Source organism: Ovis aries, chromosome 2 (assembly GCF_016772045.2).
Source record: "Ovis aries strain OAR_USU_Benz2616 breed Rambouillet chromosome 2, ARS-UI_Ramb_v3.0, whole genome shotgun sequence".
NCBI lineage: Eukaryota > Metazoa > Chordata > Mammalia > Artiodactyla > Bovidae > Ovis > Ovis aries.
This window is the reverse complement of record NC_056055.1, coordinates 206365213-206388883: the sequence shown is the minus strand read 5'-3', so window position 1 is coordinate 206388883 and position 23671 is coordinate 206365213.

The following is a 23671-nucleotide window of genomic DNA, read 5'->3' as shown; positions in this document are numbered from 1 at the left end:
TTGCAGGAAAAAACAATTCTGACTCCATGTTGGAACTGTTTCTTTGACTTGCTTCTTGTTGCTTTCATTACTATAGTCACACATAATGGTCTGCCTCAGAGAATCCTGTCCCTCTGTCTGACTGTTAAACTAAAGAAGCCTGTCCACCTGTAGATGGCAGGAAGGAAGAAATTAACACAACCTTTGCTTGAGGCTTGCCATTCTAGGGAGATATTTGCAAGAATAATTGAGGCCTTTTTACTTTATTTCCTCACCTTCTCCCATCTCTGACCTATAAAAGAAACTGGCATCCAGACCCCGACAAGATGGTTATTCTGAGACATTAGTCTGCCATCCTCAGTCAGCTGGCTTAGCCTGCTTTCCAAATAAAGTCCTATTCCTTCCCTAAGCACATCATCTCTGATTCATTGTCATGTCGTACACTAACCACAGCGAGGTTGGACTCGGTAACAGATGGTGTGAGAAGATTTAAGAAAGGACTGATGAGAAAGTTCACCTTAAAGAATGTGTCCCAGGCTGGGAGAATCTGGAGATAATGGAAGTCATTCCATTCATTGGGATCACACTTTATCCAAGCGGTTGGCAGTATCAAGAGAGAGGCAGCTCAGAACAGAATATACAGAACCCTAGGCCATTGCCCAGTCAGTACTAGAGAGGCAGCACTTCAGAACTGAAAAAAAGTATTAGTTCCAAAAAGAAAACTGCAATATTGAATTTAATAAATGTTTAAACATCTACAAACTGTAACATTGGGCCAACTTTATTGTCATGTTTTTGACTCCTAAATATTTCATCACACCTAAAACAATTTGAAAGCTAAATTTTTCACCCTTTGTAAGATCCTTGCAAAGTGATTGCCAAGAAATTCTAGCCAATCTCAAATTAAATTAGTTATCTGTAACCAAATAATTTCATAAGCAAAATTACATTTTTTTTTTTACCCTAAAAGTAGGTACAGGTTAGTATTTGAAATGAGGTTGGAGAGGAAGAGAAATTTTCTCTACTCTTCCTGGACTTCTGGCTGCTCTAAAAACTAAGTTGACAGACAGATTAACAGGAGAAAAGTCAAATTTAATTTTGTATATAAGGGGGCCCCATATACATGAGAGAGTCTGAGACAGGTAGAATGAGATATATGTGCCATCTTGAACTGAAGAATGGCATAGGGGTCTGGAGCTTCCTAGGACAGGACGGTCATTCACAGGACAATAAGGAGAAGAGCAGATATTTGGTAATTAGATGTTTCTTGGCTATATAGATAGGGCAATTGAGATAAAATTTATCTCTGGTAATCTTTTTGGGGGAAAGTCCTCAATTTAAATTCTTCTCATTGTCCACCACAATGAGAAATCCATACACCATGACTAGAGAGTGGCCCCCACTTGCTGCAACTAGAGAAAAGCCTGAGCAGCAGTGAAGACCCAGCAGAGCCAAAAATAAATATTTTGAAAAAAGCATGTCAAGGATTTAAAAATAAGAGGTGACAACTGGCAAAAAAAAACACACAAAAAAATGGTTTAAGATGTACATATGTCAGAACAATAACAAAAACAGTTTAATGAGGAACAAGGCTGTGCTGCAGAAAGTTTAGTGAAGGGAGTCACACCTGAGTTCAAGTCCGGCTCCATCCTCTGGAGCTCAGCTTCACATTCTCCAGTGTTGCAGGCAGCTATGACCAGCACCAGCATCTTTCAAAAGTTCTTGGCATTCCCTCACTCTGAAAGCTCTTTGCAAAGATGAGATCAGGGTAAAGCTTTCCTGGTCTTTTTCCCTCTAGCCTTTGCAACAGCTTTATATTTAATCATTCTCCTGCATGAAATCTCCAGGAGTCCTGATTGATCTGCTGTCATTATTACAGTTATTGTTGTTACTAGAATGACTCCCTACTAGTCTTAGAAGCAGGATCTAGTTTTACATACCACGGTGTCCTGTGAATGGAATATGGGGACTTGTGCAGAGATGGCAATGCACCTTGTGCTGCTTCCTCCTTTGCTCAAGGCTGGACTCAACTGAAAATCAATCTGGCTGAGCATCTTCCTTCTCAATACAAAGCTCCAAACAGCTACGACTTGCCCATAGAAGATGGTATTACATATGAAATCTATTTGTTATTCCTGAGCTAGCTGAGAAAAGAGTGTTGTAAGGATAAATTAATGCACAAATGTAAAACAACCTTGACTTAAACTCTTTGCCCTTTTAAGGATAGAGCACGTGTCCCTTGCTCCTTAGAAGAAAAGTTATGACCAACCTAGGCAACATATTAAAAAGCAGAGCCATTATTTTGCCTACAAAGGTCCATCTAGTCAAGGCTATGGTTTTCCAGTAGTCATGTATGGGTGTGAGAGTTGAACTATAAACAAAGCTGAGCGCCGAAGAATTGATGCTTTTGAACTGTGGTGTTGGAGAAGACTCTTGTGAGTCCCTTGGCCTGCAAGGAGATCCAACCAGTCCATCCTAAAGGAGATCAGTCCTGGGTGTTCATTGGAAGGACTGATGCTGAAGCTGAAACTTCAATACTTTGGCCACCTGATGGGAAGAGCTGACTCATTTGAAAAGACCCTGATGCTGGGAGGGATTGGGGGCAGGCGAAGAAGGGGATGACAGAGGATGAGATAGCTGGCTGGCATCACCAACTCAATGGACATGAGTTTGAGTGTACTCTGGGAGTTGGTGATGGACAGGGAGGCCTGGTGTGCCACAGTCCATGAGGTCGCAAAGAGTCAGACAACTGAGCGACTGAACTGAACTGATGTGTTGCTTACCTTCTGCTCACAGGTGTGATTGCTTTTTAAAAGAAAATGTATGCATTTAGGGCATGGAAACTTCTGAAAAAAGTTACTTTCTGCTTTTTCTTCAAATACAGGAAAATAGAGAATTAATAATATAGGAAATATGAGACCCCATGGACTCTAGTCCACCAGGCTCCTATGTCCATGGAATTATCCAGGCAAGAAAATTGGAATGGGTGACATTCTCTTCTCCAAGGGATCTTCCCAACCCAGGGATTGAACCCTGCACTGCAGGCAGATTCTTTACCATCTGAGCCACCAGGGACTCAAAGAAAAGTATAGGAATATGTATAATAATGATGTGACCTACATAATATCTTACAGACAGTATCTCTGTCCAATCTGCACTGGTATCCTGGATTTGTGCATGTCCCAATATATAAATTCATTTCAAAATGAGGGACTTTTCCTTTACTGAAAAACTAGAAACAGAATGTCTGTAAGGTGATCCTCTAGTTGATGGCTTAGAAGTGAGCTCTATTAATGTAATGGTCTTTAAAGTTTTTGTTTTTGATCATAGAATCCTTAAACCAGAAAAGTTCCCAAGGGCTCTGAGGCTCTACCCTCTCTGCCTGAACCTAAATGTCCTCTGACTAATGATCGTCATCTTCTCCTCAGTGACTTGCTTCAAAGTAGGCAATTTTCGTTTTACTTTTATCTTTTAAAAAAAAAAAACCTACTTTGTCACTGTTTCTCTATGATTAGCATATGTTTTTAATTGGCTTACTCATCTTCCCTTTCTCTACTGGATTTTTCTTTTCACTGATTTTTAAAGGATACCTACCCCATCTTGAGTTGAATTTTTCTTATCAAGCCATCATTTCACCTACAGTACTTTTATAGCTAAGCTTCCAATATCTTGGCAAAGGTAGTTAATTTTTATGTTTTTTTTATTACCTTTGTTACTAAAGAGTCTGAATTATTGAGGTTATATGGTTCTTCCTGAAACAGTAACATTATCTGTTTATGTTTTAAGAATACCTTCTTGTGTAATAACACTTGTAGAATGACTATACCTCTAAAAGTAACTATCTTGTGATTTTCATGTTTGGCACAGAGGATGAGACAGTTGGATGGCATCACTGATTCAATGGACATGAATTTGAGCAAACTCCCAGTGATAGTGAAGGACACGGAAGCCTGACATGCTGCAGTTCACAGGTTGCAAAGAATTGGACGTGATTTAGTGACTGAACAACAATAAATCTTGTGATTTTCATGTTTGGCAATATTGTAGGTGCTAGTACAGACTTGCCCTGTCGCTGTACATGGCTATTTTCAGACACTTGATAATAGTACAAGACTATAATCCATGATAGAAGGCAAACAAGGTGAACCCAAGAATCACAGTTACCTTCTTTGAAAGCAATTTCTGGACCATGGCCCACAAAAAGGAAATCCAAACAGAGTGCAGTAAATTAAAAAGACAAAGACAGAGTTTGTACAGGCTAAGACACCTGGGATTTATAAGACAGGACTAGAGAAAGATATGAAGAGAAATGGCTTCAAAACTCAATTGCATCTCCTCTATTGTCTTATTCTCTAAGCCACTTTGTTCTATTTCTTTTTTTAGTGTTTTCTCTAAGGTTTACAATACTCATCTTTGACATATTCTTGATATAGAGCAAAAATACTACATGCAAAATACATTATGACCAAACGGATTATCCCAGAAGCAAGGACGACTTACCATTTGAAAGTCTATTAAGGCAGTTCACCACTAACAGAATAAAAGGGAGGGAGGGTAAATTCATATGAACTTCTCAATAGAAACAGAAAAAAATATTTTGACAAAGTTCAATACAAATTCATGATAAAATCTCTCAGCAAATTGCAAGAGGTGAAATTTGTTCAAGCTGACAAAGGGCATCTGTCAAAAAAGAAAAAGGAGCAAATATCATTCTTAGTGATGAAAAACAAAATGTCCCTTTTATTAGTAATAATAAACAGTGTTACTAAGTATTACAGTGAGAAGGAGTGGAACCACCACAGCTGAAGAGCCCTATTCCTATAGATTGGAGGAATTTCCCTAAAGGAGATATACAGCTCTTTTTGACTTTACATATATGACTTTTCTGGGCTTCCATAGTAGCTCAGCTAGTAGAGAATCTGCCTGTAATGTAGGAGACCCCAGTTCGATTACTGGGCCAGGAAGTACCCCTGGAGAAGGGATAGGTTACCCACTCCAGTATTCTTGGGCTTCCCTGGTAGTTAAGACGATAAAGAATCCTCCTGCAATGTAGGAGACCTGGGTTTGATTCCTGGGTTGGGAAGATCCCCTGGAGGAGGGCATGACAACCGACTGCAGTATTCTTACCTGGAGAATCCCCACGGACAGAGAAGCCTGGCAGGCTACAGTCCATAGGGTCATGACTGAGTGACTAAGCACAGCAACAGTATGTACTCTTCATTAAAAGTATTATTTTAGAAAGCATTTCATTGTAAAAAAATTCAGACAGTGTAAAATTGTGTCAAAAGAGTCTTTACAGCTAGAAATGAAAATCAAACACTGAATACAGCCAAATTTGTCTTCCTAATCCCCTCCTCCATCTTCCTCCTAGAAACAGACAGTAACCCCTTTCAACAATTTCATGGTTTTTTATTCTGGAGCTTTTTTTTTTTTGATGCATATACAAGCATATATATATATTTGTGTTCCTTAATGTATGGTTCCATATCAAAGGCTCAAGGCTGCTTGCTGCTGCTGCCTTTGATATATGTATGTTTACAAGCACTAAAATGGCCAAAGAGTAAACAGTGGGAGGTAAATGTGCACAGCAAAGCACTTGGTTAATTTGGTTAATCAGCTTTATCATAAGTAACCTGGCCAGCACAGCATGCTAGAAGATCCCAGCAGGGAAGGAGGAGGGAGCTGGCGACGGGGGAAATTAACTGATCATCACGACCTATTGAGTCTGATTCATGTTGCTGTTTACATCTGAAGGGTCTGATTGGAGGGAGTAAGGCAAGAGCAGTTGTCAGCATTTCAGGACATCAGCCTTTCTTGGTTTTAGTTTATGGAGATTCAACATGCATGATTCACAGGACATTGAAAACATTATACCAAGGCAGAGTAAGGCTTTTTAGCCTGTTTGGCTCAGTTTCAGAGTCTAGAACTTTGGGGCCTGGGGCCTGGGCCCTGGGTGAGCTCTTTCCAGGCATGGCTGGGTGACACTGGAGAAGGGCAGATCCTAGCAAACCAGTATCGGTAGAGTGGAATCTAGAGAATTTTATACTGTGAAAGTTTAGATTTCACTTCTTATTAAAGATTTCTTCAGTTCAGTTCAGTCATTCAGTAATTTCCAACTCTTTGCAACCCCATGAACAGCAGCACACGAGGCTTCCCTGTTCATGACTAACTCCCAGAGCTTGCTCAAACTCATGTGCATAGAGTCGGTGATGCCATCCAATCCTCTCATCCTCTGTTGCCCACTTCTCTTCTTGCCTTCAATCTTTCTTAGCATCAGGGTCTTTTCCAATGAGTCAGTTCTTTGCATCAGATGGCCAAAATGTTTGAGCTTCAGCTTCAGCATCAGTCCTTCCAATGGATATTCAGAACTGATTTTCTTTAGGATTAACTGGTTAGCCTTTGCCCTGCTTCATTTTGTACTCCAAGGTCAAGCTTGCCCATTACTCCAGGTATATCTTGACTTCCTACTTTTGCATTCCAGCCCCCTATGATGAAAATGACATCTTTTTGGGGTGTTCATTCTAGAAGGTCTTGTAGGTCTTCATAGACTGTTCAATTTTGGCTTCTGTGACATTAGTCTTTGGGACATAGACTTGATTACTGTGATATTGAATGGTTTGCCTTGGAAATGAACAGAGATCATTCTGTCATTTTTGAGATTGCACACAAGTACTATATTTTGGACTCTTTCATTGACTATGAGGGCTACTCCATTTCTTCTAAGGGATTCTTGCCCACAGTAGTAGATATAATGGTCATCTGAATTAAATTTACCCATTCCAGTCTCTTTTAGTTCACTGTTTCCTAAAATGTCAATGTTCACTCTTGCCATCTCCTGTTTGACCACTTCCAATTTGCCTTGATTCATGGCCCTAACATTCCAGGTTCCTATACAATAACATTCTTTACAGCTTCTGACTTTATTTCCATCACCAGTCAAATCTGCAACTGGGCATGGTTTTTGCTTTGGCTCTGTCTCCTCATTGTTTGTGGAGTTATTTCTCTACTCTTCTCCAGTAGCAGATTGGGCACCTGCCAACCTGGGGAGTTCATCTCTCAGTGTCCCATCTTTTTGTCTTTTCATACTTTTCACCAGGTTCTCAAGGCAAGAAGACTGAAGTGGTTTGCCATTCCTTTCTCCAGTGGATCATGTTTTGTCAAAACTCTCTACCATGATCCCTCTGTCTTGGGTGGCCCTACATGGCATGGCTCATAGTTTCATTGAGTTGGACAAGGCTGTGATCCAAGTGATCACTTTTGATTAGTTTTCTGTGACTGTGGTTTCCATTCTGGTGGATAAGGTAAGAGGCTTGTGGAAGCTCCTTGATGGGAGAGATAAGCTCTGAGGGAATTTAGGTCTTGCCCTGATGGGCAGGGCCATGCTCAGTAAATCTCTAATCCAGTTTTCTGTTGATGGGTGGGGCTGTGTTCCCTCCCTGTAGTTTGGCCTGAGACCAAACTATGGTAGAAGTAATGGCAGAAATGGTGACTTCCTTCAAAAGGACTTAGGCCAAGACTCTTGTACTCAGTACCCCTGACCCCACAGCAGGCCACTGCTGACCCATGCCTCCACTGGGGACTTCTGGACACTCACAGGCAAGTCTGGCTCAGTCTCTTGAGGGATCACTGCTCCTTTCTCCTGGGTCCTGATGCACACAAGATTTTCTTTATACCCTGCAAGAGTCTGTTTCCTCAGTCTTGTGGAATTTCTGTAGTCAAATACCACTGGCCTTCAAAGTCAAATTCCCTAGGAGTTCTTAGTCTCACTGAGATCCCTAAGTCAGGAAATGTGTTGTGGGCCCTAGACCTTTCACAACAGTGTGATAACTTGTTGGTATAATTGTTCTCCAGTTTGTGGGTTGTCTGCTCAGTGGCTCTATGGTGGGGCTCACACATCACATCTTCCAGGTCTGCTGTAGCCAGAGCCCCTGTCCCCACAGCAGGCTACTGCTAACCCATGCAGGAGACACTCAAACCCTCAAAAACAGGTCTGGCTCAGTCTCTTGTGGGGTCCCTGGGTCCTGGTGAGCACATGGTTTTGTCTGAGCCTTCTGAGCATCTCTGGAGGGTATTGGGATTTGATTCTAAATGTGATTTTGTCCCTCCTACCATCTTTTGGGGGCTTTTCCTTTGCCCTAGGAAATGGGGTATCTTTTTTGGAGGGGATTGAACATTCTCCTGTCGATGGTTGTTCAGCAGTTAGTTGCAATTTTGGAGGTCTCACAGGAGAAGATGAGCACACACCTTCTACTTCACCATCTTGTAGCCGACCAGGCTCCTCTTTCCATGGAATTCTCCAGGCCAGAATACTGGAGTGGGTAGCCATTCCCTTCTCCAGGGGATCTTCCCAACCCAGGCATCAAACCCAGGTCTCCCACATTGCAAGCAGATTCTTTACCATCTGAGCCACCAGGGAAGCCCAAAGATTCCTTAAACAATTTTTTTTTTTTTAACTTTAGGATGCATTTCCAGATAGTTATAGGTTTATGGAAAATTTTTGAAGACATCTCTGGTAGCTCAGCTGGTAAAGAATCCACCTGCAATGCAGGAGACCCCAGTTGGATTCCAGGGTCAGGGAGTTCCCCTGGAGAGGGGATAGACTACACAATCCAGTATTCTTGGGCTTCCATGGTAGTTCAGATGGTAAAGAATCTGCCTGCATTGTGGGAAACCTGGATTCAGTCTCTGGGTTGGGAAGATCCCCTGGAAGAGGGCATGACAACCCACTCCAATATTCTTGCCTGGAGAATCTCCATGGACAGAAGAGGCTACAACCATGGGGTCGCAAAGAGTCGGACATGATTGAGTAACTAAGCACAGCACAAAGCAGAGTCCACTTATTCCCTGGTACCTAGTTTCACCTATTATCATCCTCTATCAGTATAGTGTATATGTCATGATTAATGAACCAAAATTGAAGCAATATTATTAAATAAACCCATATTTTATTCAGATTTTGTTAGCTTTTACCTAATGTTCCAGGATGTCACATTACGGTTCGTCATTATGTCTCCTTAGACTCCTCTTGGTTGTTATAGACTTTCTCAGACTTTCAGTGTTTTTGATACTCTTGAAAATTTTGAGGAATTAATCGTCAGGTATTTCATATATACACGTGTATATATACATGAGCTCAGTTCAGTCGCTCAGTCGTGTCTGACTCTTTGCGACCCCATGAATTGCAGCACACCAGGCCTCCCTGTCCATCACCAACTCCCGGAGTTTACCCAAACTCATGTCCATTGAGTCAGTGATGCCATCCAACCATCTCAACCTCTGTCGTCCCCTTCTCCTCCTGCCTTCAATCTTTCCCAACATCAAGGTCTTTTCAAATGAGTCAGCTCTTCACATCAGGTGGCCAAAGTATTGGAGTTTCAGCTCCAGCATCAGTCCTTCCAATGAACACCCAAGACTGATCTCCTTCAGAATGGACTGGTTGGATCTCCTTGCAGTCCTAGGGATTCTCAAGAGTCTTCTCCAACACCACAGTTCAAAAGCATCAATTCTTCGGTGCTCAGCTTTCTTTATAGTCCAACTCTCACATCCACACATGACCACAGGAAAAACCATAGCCTTGACTTGATGCACTCTTTTCTCAATTTTGAACCAATGCATTGTTCCATGTCTGGTTCTAACCGTTGTTTCTTGACCTGCATACAGGTTTCTCAGGAGGCAGGTCAGGTAGTCTGGTATTTTCATCTCTTTAAGAGTTTTCCACAGTTTGTTTTGATCCACACAGTCAAAGGTTTTAGTGTAGTCAATGAAGCAGAAGTAGATGCTTTTCTGGAATTCTTCTGTAGAGTTTTGGCCTTTCCAGAATGTCGTATAAATGGAATCAAACAGTATATAACCTCTTCAGATTGACTTCTTTTATTTAGAACATGGACCTAAGGGTCACTCACTGCTTTGCCTGATTTGATAGCTTGTTCATTTTTATCACTGAATAATATTCCATTATGTGGATGTGCTATAGTTTGTTTATCAGTTGACCTATTGAAGGACATCTTGTTTGCTTCTAGTTTTAGTGATTATGAATAAAGCTTCTGTAAACCTTTCATGCATATTTTTGTATGAACATATGTTTTCAAATCAGTTTGGTAAATATCTCAGGACATGATTACTGTATTGTATATTAGTACTATGTTTAGCTTTGGAAGAAATAGCCAAACTGTCTTCCAAAGCAACTGTACCTTTTTCATTTCCACCAGCAATGGATAAGTTCTTGCTGCTATGCAATTAGGATAATAAGGTGTTTTGTTTTTTTTTTCCATCTAGTCACAGGTATGTTCTAGTGTTACTTTGTTGTTTTAATTTAAATTTTCCTAATAACAATGTTGGGCATCTTTTTATATGTGTATTGGCCATTTGTATTTCTTCTCTGGTAAGGAGACTGTTCAGATCTTTGCTCATTTAAAACTCTGTTTTCTTATTCAGTTTTGAAAGACATTTTTTATATACTGTGGATATATGTTCTTTATTGATACGTGTTTTACAAATATTTTTCTCTAAGTCTGTGGCTTTTTTCCCCATGTGATTAACAGTTTCTTTCACAGGGCAGAATTTTTGAATTTTAATAAAATTCCCAAATTTTAGAGGTCCAATTTTAATACAAAGTATTATTTTAAAAGTACCAAGTAAAGGTTTTTCTTTCATGAATTATGTTTTTTGATAGTGTATTTTAAAACATATCACCAAACCCAAGACCATGTGCATTTTCTCCTACATTTTCTTCTAAAAGTTGTATAGTTTTGTGTTTTATGTTTAATCTTATTAAAGTTTTAACTTGCTCGTGATGTAATTTCTTTTTAGGTGGTTAGGTTTGTGGGAAATGGTAATTTATTTGACAGAGCCCATTTCTCTTTCTGTGTTTGTTTTTCTTCCTTCAAATGGGATAAAGCAGAAAAGATGACTAGCTCAATGTGAAGTCTGATGAGTTCAGAGAGAAGTTGTTTCTGTTATGGATTTAGAAATGGTTCTACAGTGCCTTTTTAATTTGTAACAATTTTCATATACTAATAAGCTTTATTTAACAAAAAATAACGTATGGCAGGATTGTCAGGAAAAAAAAAATGGAGAGAAATATCATCCTAGCTCTAGGGTTGGAATAGGAACTGAAGAACTTTTCTTTGAACAACAACATCAGAAGCAGGGGGCAGATCTCATATAATGAGATCACCGTGGCCCTCAAAAGCAACCTTTTAACTTTCCTCTGATGGAAACATCTCATAGTCACCTCAGTTATAGGGCATTTATTTCCATTTTTATTCCATTGTAAAAAATATTTTAAATTTATACTTTTTTTGAATCCCATTTTGGAACATCCCATAAATCTTGTTATTTACCATTCTTACTGTTGTTGATTTCTAAACTATTGTTGTTTCTAAATTATTTCTAATTTCTAATTATTTGTAATGTTTTCTTCTTGACTCAATGACTCCTTACTCTCTAATCAGAGTGTAAACTGTATGCTTTTGGCCTTTTGTAATTTTATTGGTATGTGATCTTTTTATTCATTTATTTTTTGGTAAATGTTTTATTAGTATTGTAAATAAAGGTATATTCTATGCTTGTGTGGTATAAAGTTTGATTTACATTTATTAGCCACCAAAACATTATTAAAAGCTTCCAATTAGTATTTCACTTCTATCCATTTCTCCTACTTTATAGCAGATTTCACTTTTTGGATTGTGTTTCATTGTGAAATACACTTTCTGACAGGACCTCTTCATTCCAGTTAGTATTTCTGCTTTAATTTCTATCATATTTATTATTTGTATTGTAATTCTTTTTAAAAATGTTTTTGCCTGATATATTTGCCCACTGTATAATCATTTAATAAATTTTTATAAAATAATTTTGTATCTAAAGGTGGTCTTTAGGAAATGTCACATAGAAGAGTTTCTCTTCTTACTACGGAATCTAAGGATATATTTTTTTAATGAAGGAGATTTTTCCAGTTGTAGTTATAGACGTAATGATCATATCTGGTCATATTTTGCCATCTTGTTTTTGGATTTCTCCCACTGGGTTTTCTTTCCTTCTCCTAGTCCTCTTCTACTTTTTCTTTCTCTTTCTTCTCTTCCCTCTCTTTCTCCTTATCTTTTTTCCCTCTTTTTGTTTACTGCCTTTTATTAATACCATATGACTATGTTTTCTTTGCTTTCATTGTCTCTAATATTTTGGAAGAGATCTGTGCTGTTTTTTAAGCCACTAATAGTTACCATCATTTGAAAATCTACTTCAGTCCAGGGATGGCAACTATGCAATGTCATTCTCTGCTCTTCCAGGGAGGACAGTGTAAGTAGATCAGAGCAGTTTCCCAGATAGGACCTCAACAAAGCCCCCAGGCAGTCAATGCCAATTAACAGGAGTGGAAATTAAGCTGAAATCTTGATGCCACCCTTGCTTTTTCCTATTTAATGAGTCAAGCCACTGGTTCCCAAACATTGCTGTGTGTTGGAAGAAGCTGAGGAGATCTTAGTTGCATTCCATACCAATTAAATAAAAACGTCAGAGGGAGGAAGTCAGGCATCAGTGTTTCATAGAATCCCAGGAGATTCCAATGCACAACAAAATTTGCCAACTGCTAACTTTAAGCACAATTTGACTTCTCACCTTCTCTCCTTCTCATTTGTGTCATTATTAATGTTTAAATATCATTCTTAATGACTAAAATTCTCTGTGCCCCCCTGTCTCCCTTCTTCCCTTCCTCTCCTTTTCCCTCTCTTCTTTCCTCCAAACCATTTTTTGTTGTTCGGTCACTAAGTCATGCCCAACTCTTTGTGACCCTATGCATGCGGGACACCAGGCTTCCCCGTCCTTCAATATCTCCCTGAGATTACCCAAACTCATGTCCATTGAGTTGGTGATGCCATCTAACCATCTCATTCTCTGTTGTCCCCTTCTCCTCCTGCCTACAATCTTTCCCAGAATCAGGGTCTTTTCCAGTGAGTCGGCTCTTTGCACCAGGTGGCCCAAGTATTGGAGCTTCAGCTTCAGCATCAGTCCTTCCAAGGAATAATCAGGGTTGATTTCCTTTAGGATTGACTGGTTTGATTTTCCTGCAGTCCAAGAGATTCTCAAGAGTCTTTTCCAGCAGCACAATTAAAGCATCAATTCTGTCCAACTCTCACATCCATACACGATTGCTGGAAAAACCATAGGTTTGACTATACAGACCTTTGTCAGCAAAGTGTTATCTCTGGTTTTTAATGTGCTGTCTAGGTTTTTCATACCTTTCCTTCCAAGGAGCAAGCGTTTTTTAATTTCACGGCTGCAGTTACCATCCACAGTGATTTTGGCACCCAAGAAAATAAAGTCTGTTACTGTTTCCTTTATTTTTCCCAACCATTACATATATTCTAATTTTAAAATAAGTTTTGAAATTCGCATCTATTTTATAACCACACTTAAAAATTAATTTGGATCTCTTTCAGTTCTAAATGGTTCAGTGTTTGTGACCAGCCCTTTTATACAATCACCTTCACTTTTTGAAACTTCAAAAACTTTTTCTTTCTCATGTAGTAGAAGCACATCTTCAATTTTTTTTTTCCAAAAGTCCATGTGAATAGCATATTGCACTTTTGAAAGAACTTTCTTCTGTTTCATTCACACAAAATTTGTCTAGGTTACAAAATGTCTGAGATGACATTGTTTCTTTTTAAAATTCTGTAGACATTAACCCCTTGTCTTTTAGTACCTCACACTATAGAAAAGATGTTTGAGGCCAGTCTCATTTTCATTCTTTTGTAATATATATTTTCTTCTGGCTTCAGTCAATTCAGTTCAGTCGCTCAGTCATGTCCAACTCTTTGTGACTGCATGAATCGCAGCACACCAGGCCTCCCTGTCCATCACCAAATCCCGGAGTTCACTCAGACTCATGTCCATTGAGTCAGTGATGCCATCCAGCCATCTCATTCTCTGTCGTCCCCTTCTCCTCCTGCCCCCAATCCCTCCCAGCATCAGAGTCTTTTCCAATGAGTCAACCCTTCACATGAGGTGGCCAAAGCGCTGGAGTTTCAGCTTTAGCATCATTCCTTCCAAAGAAATCCCAGGGCTGATGCCCTTCAGAATGGACTGGTTGGATCTCCTTGCACTCCAAGGGACTCTCAAGAGTCTTCTCCAACACCACAGTTCAAAAGCATCAATTCTTTGGTGCTCAGCCTTCTTCACAGTCCAACTCTCACATCCATAGATGACCACAGGAAAAACCATAGCCTTGACTGGACGGACCTTAGTCAGCAAAGTAATGTCTCTGCTTTTGAATATACTATCTAGGTAGGTCATAACTTTTCTTCCAAGGAGTAAGTGTCTTTTAATTTCGTGGCTGCAGTCACCATCTGCAGTGATTCTGGAGCCTCAAAAAATTAAGTCTGACACTGTTTCCACTGTTTCCCCATCTATTTCCCATGAAGTGATGGGACTGGATGCCATGATCTTAGTTTTCTGAACGTTGAGCTTTAAGCCAACTTTTTCACTCTCCTCTTTCACTTTCATCAAGAGGCTTTTTAGTTCCTCTTCACTTTCTGCCATAAGAGTGGTATCATCTGCATATCTGAGGTTATTGATATTTCTCCCGGCAATCTTGATTCCAGCTTGTGTTTCTTCCAGTCCAGCGTTTCTCATGATGTACTCTGCATAGAAGTTAAATAAGCAGGGTGACAATATACAGCCTTGACGTACTCCTTTTCCTATTTGGAACCAGTCTGTTGTTCCATGTCCATTTCTAACTGTTGCTTCCTGACCTGCATACAGATTTCTCAAGAGGCAGGTCAGGTGGTCTGGTATTCCCAACTCTTTCAGAATTTTCCACAGTTTATTGTGATCCACACACTCAAAGGCTTTGGCTTAGTCAATAAAGCAGAAATAGATGTTTCTCTGGAACTCTCTTGCTTTTTCCATGATCCAGCGGATGTTGGCAATTTGATCTCTGGTTCCTCTGCCTTTTCTAAAACCAGCTTGAACATCAGGGAGTTCACGGTTCACATATTGCTGAAGCCTGGCTTGGAGAATTTTGAGCATTACTTTACTAGCATGTGAGATGAGTGCAATTGTGTGGTAGTTTGAGCATTCTTTTGTATTGCCTTTCTTTGGGATTGGAATGAAAACTGACCTTTTCCAATCCTGTGGCCACTGCTGAGTTTTCCAAATTTGCTGGCATAATGAATGCAGCACTTTCACAGCATCATCTTTCAGGATTTGAAATAGCTCAACTGAATTCCATCACCTCCACTAGCTTTGTTCGTAGTGATACTTTCTAAGGCCCACTTGACTTCACATTCCAGGATGTCTGTCTCGGGATTAGTGATCACATCATCATGATTATCTAGGTCGTGAAGATCTTTTTGTACAGTTCTTCCGTGTATTCTTGCCACCTCTTCTTAATATCTTCTGCTTCTGTTAGGTCCACACTATTTCTGTCCTTTATCGAGCCCATCTTTGCATGAAATGTTCCCTTGGTATCTCTAATTTTCTTGAAGAGATCTCTAGTCTTTCCCATTCTGTTCTTTTCCTCTATTTCTTTGCATTGATCGCTGAAGAAGGCTTTCTTATCTCTTCTTGCTATTCTTTGGAACTCTGCCTTCAGTTGCTTTATCTTTCCTTTTCTCCTTTGCTTTTCACCTCTCTTCTTTTCACAGCTATTTGTAAGGCCTCCCCAGACAGCCATTTTGCTTTTTTGCATTTCTTTTCCACGGCTATGGTCTTGATCCCTGTCTCCTGTACAATGTCACGAACCTCATTCCATAGTTCATCAGGCACTCTATCTATCAGATCTAGGCCCTTAAATCTATTTCTCACTTCCACTGTATAATTATAAGGGATTTGATTTAGGTCATACTTGAATGGTCTAGCGGTTTTCCCTACTTTCTTCATTTTAAGTCTGAATTTGGTAATAAGGAGTTCATGATCTGAGCCACAGTCAGCTCCTGGTCTTGTTTTTGTTGACTGTATAGAGCTTCTCCATCTTTGGCTGCAAAGAATATAATCAATCTGATTTAGGTATTGACCATCTGGTGATGTCCATGTGTAGAGTCTTCTCTTGTGTTGTTGGAAGAAGGTGTTTGATATGACCAGTGCATTTTCTTGGCAAAACTCTATTAGTCCTTGCCCTGCTTCATTCCGCATTCCAAGGCCAAATTTGCCTGTTATTCTAGGTGTTTCTTGACTTCCTACTTTTGCATTCCAGTCCCCTATAATGAAAAGGACATCTTTTTTGGGTGTTAGTCCTAAAAGGTCTTGTAAGTCTTCATAAAACTGTTCAACTTCAGTTTCTTCAGCATTACTGGCTGGGGCTTAGACTTGGATAACTGTGATTTTGAATGGTTTGCCTTTGAAATGAACAGTGATCACTCTGTTGTTTTTGAGATTGCATCCAAGTACTGCATTTCAGACTCTTTTGTTGACCATGATGGCTACTCCATTTCTTCTGAGGGATTCCTGCCTGCAGTAGTAGATATAATGGTCATCTGAGTTAAATTCACCCATTCCAGTCCATTTTGGTTTCCTGATTCCTAGCATGTCAACATTCACCCCTGCCATCTCTTGTTTGACCACTTCCAATTTGCCTTGATTCATGGACCTGATATTCCAGGTTCCTATGCAATATTGCTCTTTACAGCATTGGACCTTGCTTCTATCACCAGTCACATCCACAGCTGGGTATTGTTTTTGCTTTGGCTCCATCCCTTCATTCTTTCTGGAGTTATTTCTCCACCAATCTCCAGTAGCATATTGGGCACCTAATGACCTGGGGAGTTCCTCTTTTGGTATCCTATCCTTTTGGTATCCTTCTGGCTTAGGACTTGCAAATTCTTTCCTTCATTCTTTTAGTGCCAAAGTTGACCAGAATGTGCCTGGATTGGGTCTTTTAAAATCCATTTGACTTGGATGCAGTGGGTGCTTTGAACCTACAAGTACAGATTTTTTTTTTCATATCAAGAAGGCATTTTTCTTTTTAACTTTGATTATTTTTTCTCTTCTACTTAAACTGATCTCCCTTCTGGGAAATGAATGATCTATGCATTCTCTCCATTATATACCTTCTGTATCTAATATCTTATTGGGCTTCCCAGGTGGTGCTCATGGTAAAGAACCCACCTGCCCATGCAAGAGATGTAAGAGACACAGTTCAACCCCTGGGTTGGGAAGAGCACTTGGAGGAGGGCATGGCAACCCACTCCAGTATTCTTGCCTGGATAATCCCCAAGGACAGAGGAGACTGGCAGGCTACAGTCCATAGGGTCACAAAGAGTCAGACACAACTGAAGCAACTTAGCATGGACACACTCATTTATTGCATCAGTTCAGTCACTCAGTGGTGTCTGACTCTTTGCAACCCCATGAATCGCAGTACGCCAGGCCTCCCTGTCCATCACCAACTCCTGGAGTCTACCTAAACCCATGTCCATTGAGTCAGTGATGCCATCCAACCATATCATCCTCTGTCTTCATCCTTCTCCTCCTGCCTTCAATCTTTCCCAGCATCAGGGTCTTTTTAAATGAGTCAGTTCTTTACATCAGGTGGCCAAAGTACTGGAGTTTCAGCTTCAACATCAGTCCTTCCAATGAACACCCAGGACTGATCTCCTTTAAGATGGACTGGTTGGATCTCCTTGCAGTCCAAGGGACTGTATATCTGTCCTTTTCCTTGAGAAGGGCCATAGAGGTTACTATTTTTTAAATTTTTTAATTGGAGGCTAATTGCTTTACTATATTGTATTAGTTTCTGCCATACATCAATATGAATCAGTCACAGGAATACACATATCCCATCCCTCTTAAAACTCCATCCCACCTCCCATCCCATCCTACTCCTATAAGTTATCACAGATCACTGAGTTTGAGCTCCCTGCATCATACAGCAAATTCCCACTGATTATCTATTTTACATATGGTACCTGTCCTTTTAATTTGATTTTGCTTCTGCAAACCAGGAAAACTTTTCAAGTTCATTCTCCATATGACTAATTCAAAGATTCACCATATGATTCAGATTTTAGCTATGTGAATTCCATTTTTTCACCGCATTTATCCAAAAGATCTATTTTTATTGACATATAGTTGACTTACAATATTGTATTAGTTTCAGATATATATTATATGATTCAATATTTTTATAGATTATGCTCAATTTAAAGTTTTAAAAAGTAATGGCTATACTTCTCTGTGCTGTCCAAAATATTGTACAAAGGATCTTCTACATTTTCTGCTTCTGAGAATCATTTTCAGAATATCTTGTTCTTGTTTCACATATGTAACTCTTTTATCTTTGGAGTGATATTAATTACAGTTTATTTTTTATGTTCTCTTCTCTCTGCACATTGTCTTTTTCTTCCAGTTTCCTTTTGTCTTTTGTTTTTGCCTTAGTCTTTTACACTGTGGGTTTCTGTTTTTTGTTTTTTTTTCACTAATAGATAACTTTGGTTGTTTGCTCATACTTAACAGGGGAGTGCTAATGGGCTAACAGAGTGTCCTCCAAGTGCCTTGGTATAGTTTATCCTTTGTGAATCCATGAAGAGCTTTTATTGTCTCCATTGTTACTATCTGGGGGCTTTTAGCAACGTTGGGTGGCTATATCCCCTAGGGAAGACTCATCCATTTCTCTCTTGAAAAGTGAAGAACTGCATTTTGGGAGCCAGTAGAGGAAGAGACAGAGCTCAGCAACCGTTATGTGTGTTAGTCACTCCAGTCGTGTCTGACTCTGTGGCCCTATGAACTACGGCCTGCCAGGCTCCTCTGACTGTGGGATTCTCCAGGCAAGAATACTGGAGTGGGCTGCCATGCCCTACTCCAGGGTATCTTCCCAGTCGAGGAACTGAACCTGCATCTCTTAAGTCTCCTGCACTGGCTGGCGGGTTCTTTACCACTCACTCCACCTGGGAAGCCCATCAGTATGTATACGTGCACTTAATCGTTTGGTTGTGGTATAGAACTATAAGGGTATCTGCTGGTGTCCCTAAGTCTAGCGATTCTTCATTTTACCTTATCACATAAACCTCAGCTTCAAATTTTTCAGTTTTTCTTCTTCTGTTTTTCACTACAGAGATATACATATAGTACTTATATGCATATAGTACCTACATGCAGAGATAGACATATAGTACTTTTATAAGGGTTTTGCAAGGGGTGAGATGTTAGTTCACACCTGCATCTCTATGTGGAAGTCTCAATACCTTTCTGTATCTTTTGGGATCTTTGTTAATTGAACTGAATTTTAATCTCAGCTTTTTGTCTCCTTCAGCACCTAATTTGTAGTGGCCTGTCTTCCTGAATTCTTCCAAGGATTCCCAGTGATTTCCTGGTGTTATCTTCTGAGTCTCATAGTAGATCCCTTCCAGAATGAGCACCTGCCTTGAGTTAAATGTTCCCACTTTTTACACTGTAGTATTTTCTTTCTTGAGACTCATTAATGTTTGTAAAAGTATCTTTACTTGTTCAAGAACAAGTATAAATACATCCAGCCTTGGAAAAGGAGTACATCAAGGCTGTATATTGTCACCCTGCTTATTTAACTTATATGCAGAGTAGATCATGAGAAATGTTGGGCTGGAGGAAGCACAAGCTGGAATCAAGATTGCTGGGAGAAATATCAATGACCTCAGATATGCAGATGACACCACCCTTACAGCAGAAAGTGAAGAACTGAAGAGCCTCTCGATGAAAGTGTAAGAGGAAAGTGGAAAAAGTTGGCTTAAAGCTCAACATTCACAAAAACAAAGATCATGGCATCCAGTCCCATCCCTCCATGGCAAATAGATGGAGAAACAGTGGAAACAGTGACAGACTTTATTTGGGGGGCTCCAAAATCACTGCATATGGTGACTGCAGCCATGAAATTAAAAGACGCTTACTCCTTGGAAGGAAAGTTATGACTAATTTAGACAGCATATTCAAAAGCAGAGACATTACTTTTTCAACAAAGGTCCATCTAGTCAATGCTATGGTTTTTCCAGTAGTCATGTATGGATGTGAGAGTTGGACTATAAAGAAAGCTGAGAGCCAAAGAATTGATGATTTTGAACTGTGGTGTTGGAGAAGACCCTTGAGAGTCCTTTGGACTGCAAGGAGATCCAACCAGTTCAGTTCAGTTCAGTTTAGTCACTTAGTCATCTCCTTTAAAGGAGATCAGTCCTGAATGTTCATTGGAAGGACTGATGTTGAAGCTGAAACTCCAATACTTTAGCCACCTGATGCAAAGAGCTGACTCATTTGAAAAGACCCTGATGCTGGGAAAGATTGAGGGCAGAAGGAGAAGGGGATGACAGAGGATGAGATGGTTGGATGGCATCACCAACTCAATGGACATGAATTTGAGAAAACTCCAGGAGTTGGTGATGGACCGGGAGGCCTGGCGTGCTGCAGTCCATGGGGTCGCAAAGAGTCAGACACTACTCAGCAACTGAACTAAACTGAACTTGGTGTTTATCAGTAGGGAGCTTCACAGCTTTCTACTCTTTCTGTCCCATTTACCACTATTGGGTCATGGCAGTCTAGGAGAACCAATATCCAGTACTTCCAGCCCCTAGGGTGTATGCGAGGGTGGGTGTTTCAGCAAGAAGGAAGGTGACAAGGAATGCCTGTGACATAAGCATCAAACAGTCCTTGCTCCTGCCCATGAAAATCTTGACTGTATTCCCTATAAGTAAATCATGAATACTCACTAAGACAAGTCAAAGACCTCTTTTATGAGCAAGATCTGTGTAGTCTCCATACTTGGTATAGTCTTTCCTTTCCTGAGCAAGATCAATATAGATACTGTTAATAGTGAAAGTGAAAGTCACTCAGTCGTGTCCAACTCTTTGTGACCCCATGGACTATACAATCCATGGAGTTCTCCAGGCCAGAATACTGGAATGGGTAGCCATTCCCTTCTCCAGCGGATTTTCCCAACCCAGGGATCGAACCCAGGTCTGCCTCATTGCAGGCAGATTCTTTACCAGCTGAGTCACCAGGGAAGAGTAAACCAATTTTGTTTGATTTTGTATTAGGTTCAAGAAAGCTCCAGGACAATTTTATGGCTCATCACTGGTAAACATTATTTCTCATCATATATAATATTTGAACTTCCAGCTTCACTTGAATTCCCCCTCCTTAATTTTCCCAATCCCATCTCATGCAAGCTGTTTTATTTCATTTTGACTTATTGTATGTATTTTTACAAATACTCTTAGCCCTTAGATCCTTTTGGAATAAGGCCAAATCTAAATAACAATTAATTAGCTACTGATGTTTTTATAACCTGGTATTAAAGTTTACTCTAGAATTAGAATTGGGGCTGCATCTTGCTGATCTCTGTATCTCCTATGTTTCTATACGTATGCTGCCGCTGCTGCTAAGTCGCTTCAGTCGTATCTGACTCTGTGCAACCCCATAGACGGCAGCCCACCAGGCTCCCCCGTTCCTGGGATTCTCCAGGCAAGAACACTGGAGTGGGTTGCCATTTCCTTCTCCAATTCATGAAAGTGAAAAGTAAAAGTGAAGTCACTCAGTCGTGTCCGACTCTTAGCTATCTCATGGACTACAGCCTACCAGGCTCCTCCGTCCATGGGATTTTCCAGGCAAGAGTACTGGAGTGGGGTGCCATTGCCTTCTCTGTAGCACCCAATAAATGTTTGTAGAATTGAATTGATGCATCCCCAGGGCCACATGGGTCCTCCAATCCCCTGAAAGTGGCCTGCCTTTAATTTTCTAAGAGCTTTTAAGATTATAGGTATCAACTATCTGAGCTTGTGTTCATGGACAGATAACTAGAAACAAGTCATCCTCATCCTTGTGGTCCAATGTGTGAATTCCTGGACTGGCCTAAGAATATTGTATCCGACAATACTTAGAAGTATTGATCTGATTTGACCAAATATTAGCTCAGCCAAGCCAGCACACAGCCACCAGTCACACTGGGCCACAACAGCTGGAGACAGGCAAAGGAAACTAGAAATTATTCAGTCATAGCCCCTCCAAACCACGTTTGACACGCTATTTATCTTCTCCCACTGAAACTCACTCTTTCCAAATAAATGGGAGTGGGTGATAGCTCGGGGTTGTTTACCTTCTACTGAACAAACAAGTCTGAATTAGGAATTAGAATCAGCGAGTCTAAAATGATGAACGTGCTTACGCTGGCATTACTTAGAAAATGGGAAAAATAAATCAGATTACTACTTGGAAGGACTCATTGGTTTGGAGAGCAGCAGGGACTTAATCGCAGGTCTAAGGCAGCGCAGCCTCCAGTTTTCTTCAACACATCTAGGACCTTTCTCAGGGCAATGGGCAGAAAGGGGATCCCTTAGAAGGTTCTGCAATGTGCAGCAAGCCAGCAGAGACAGAGCAGGATAAGATCGGTAATTTGCCCGCTAATGACACGGCGATGCCACCTAGTCTTGGGCACTATGCTTATTACCTGGCATCTTGTTTAACACACTGACTGTCTCGGAGAGCCTCAGGACACATCTTTTTGTGCTAGGGGGATGTGTGAGAAGCAGCATCATGAGAGAGCTTGTGAAGTGAAAGAAAAGATTTTTATTTCTTAGGCAGAATAAGCAGAATGCTTTACTCCATCAACAGCTGTCCTTGATGTGGTAAATTCTCTTGGAATAACACACAACAACATAATGCAGTTTGCTTCAACTTCTAATTAAAATGAGGTACTTGTCTCCTGCCTCAGCCAAATGAAATTATGGAACAAGACTTCCAAGCAGCAAGGACTCATTTCAACTGTGCAACTAGCCTGAAAAATAGGAGTCCCTCAGCCACCAAGTCAGCATTCAGAATCATGGGACTTGTGGTGACTAGTGGTCCCAGCTAACAGCATGTGTGTGTGAGTGTGTGTGTGCGCACACCTGCATGGTTATACATACAGAATAAAAAGCTGATGCTTGCTTTTAAATACTGTACCATTCATGCAGCAGTAATAGAAGTTGTGTTAATATTGACATGCAATATAATACACCAGAAGCTTCACATAATGCCAGCCTTCTGTTCCATGGCATTGACTGACCTTTTTAGGTAAAGCCACCTTAAAAAGAGTTCCATTTGTTACTTTAGTAATGACTGCTCTGGCTGATGCCCAGGGTCCACCGGTTATATGTTGCCTCATCAATAAAATCCCAACATATTAATATGAATGGCATTCCATGTCTCCAGATAATTTTCTGTGCTCGCAGGTATATTTTAAAAACAGATTCTGTGAGAAACTAGAAGAGAGTGTAGTAAGTCATGGCCACTCATACCAGAACAATTTTTTTAAGGACATAGAACAAATATTTGGTCATATAGTTCACCAAAAATAATATGAGCTGATATTGTATATTGATGAATACCTTCTAAATGTCAAACACTATGTATCATCCATTGCTTCCCAAAAGAATCCCCTGAATACTGTCATCATCCACCCTTCCCAAAAGAATCCCCTGAATACTGTCATCATCCACTCTTAACAAATGAAGAAGCGTATTCAAAAGGGTAAATTACCTGCTCCAGGTTGCCCAGATGAGATGCAGCAGACCAAGAATTTGAATTCAGGCAGCCTATCCCAGACCCTGAACTCTTAAATACAAATACCAATAGCCAACACTAATATAATTCTGCGGCGCACAAAGTGCTTTACATTTTTGAGACTCATTTAACCCTCACATTGACATTATAAGGTAGGTGTTGAAATTAACCTCATTTTATTGGTGAGATGAAGGAATTA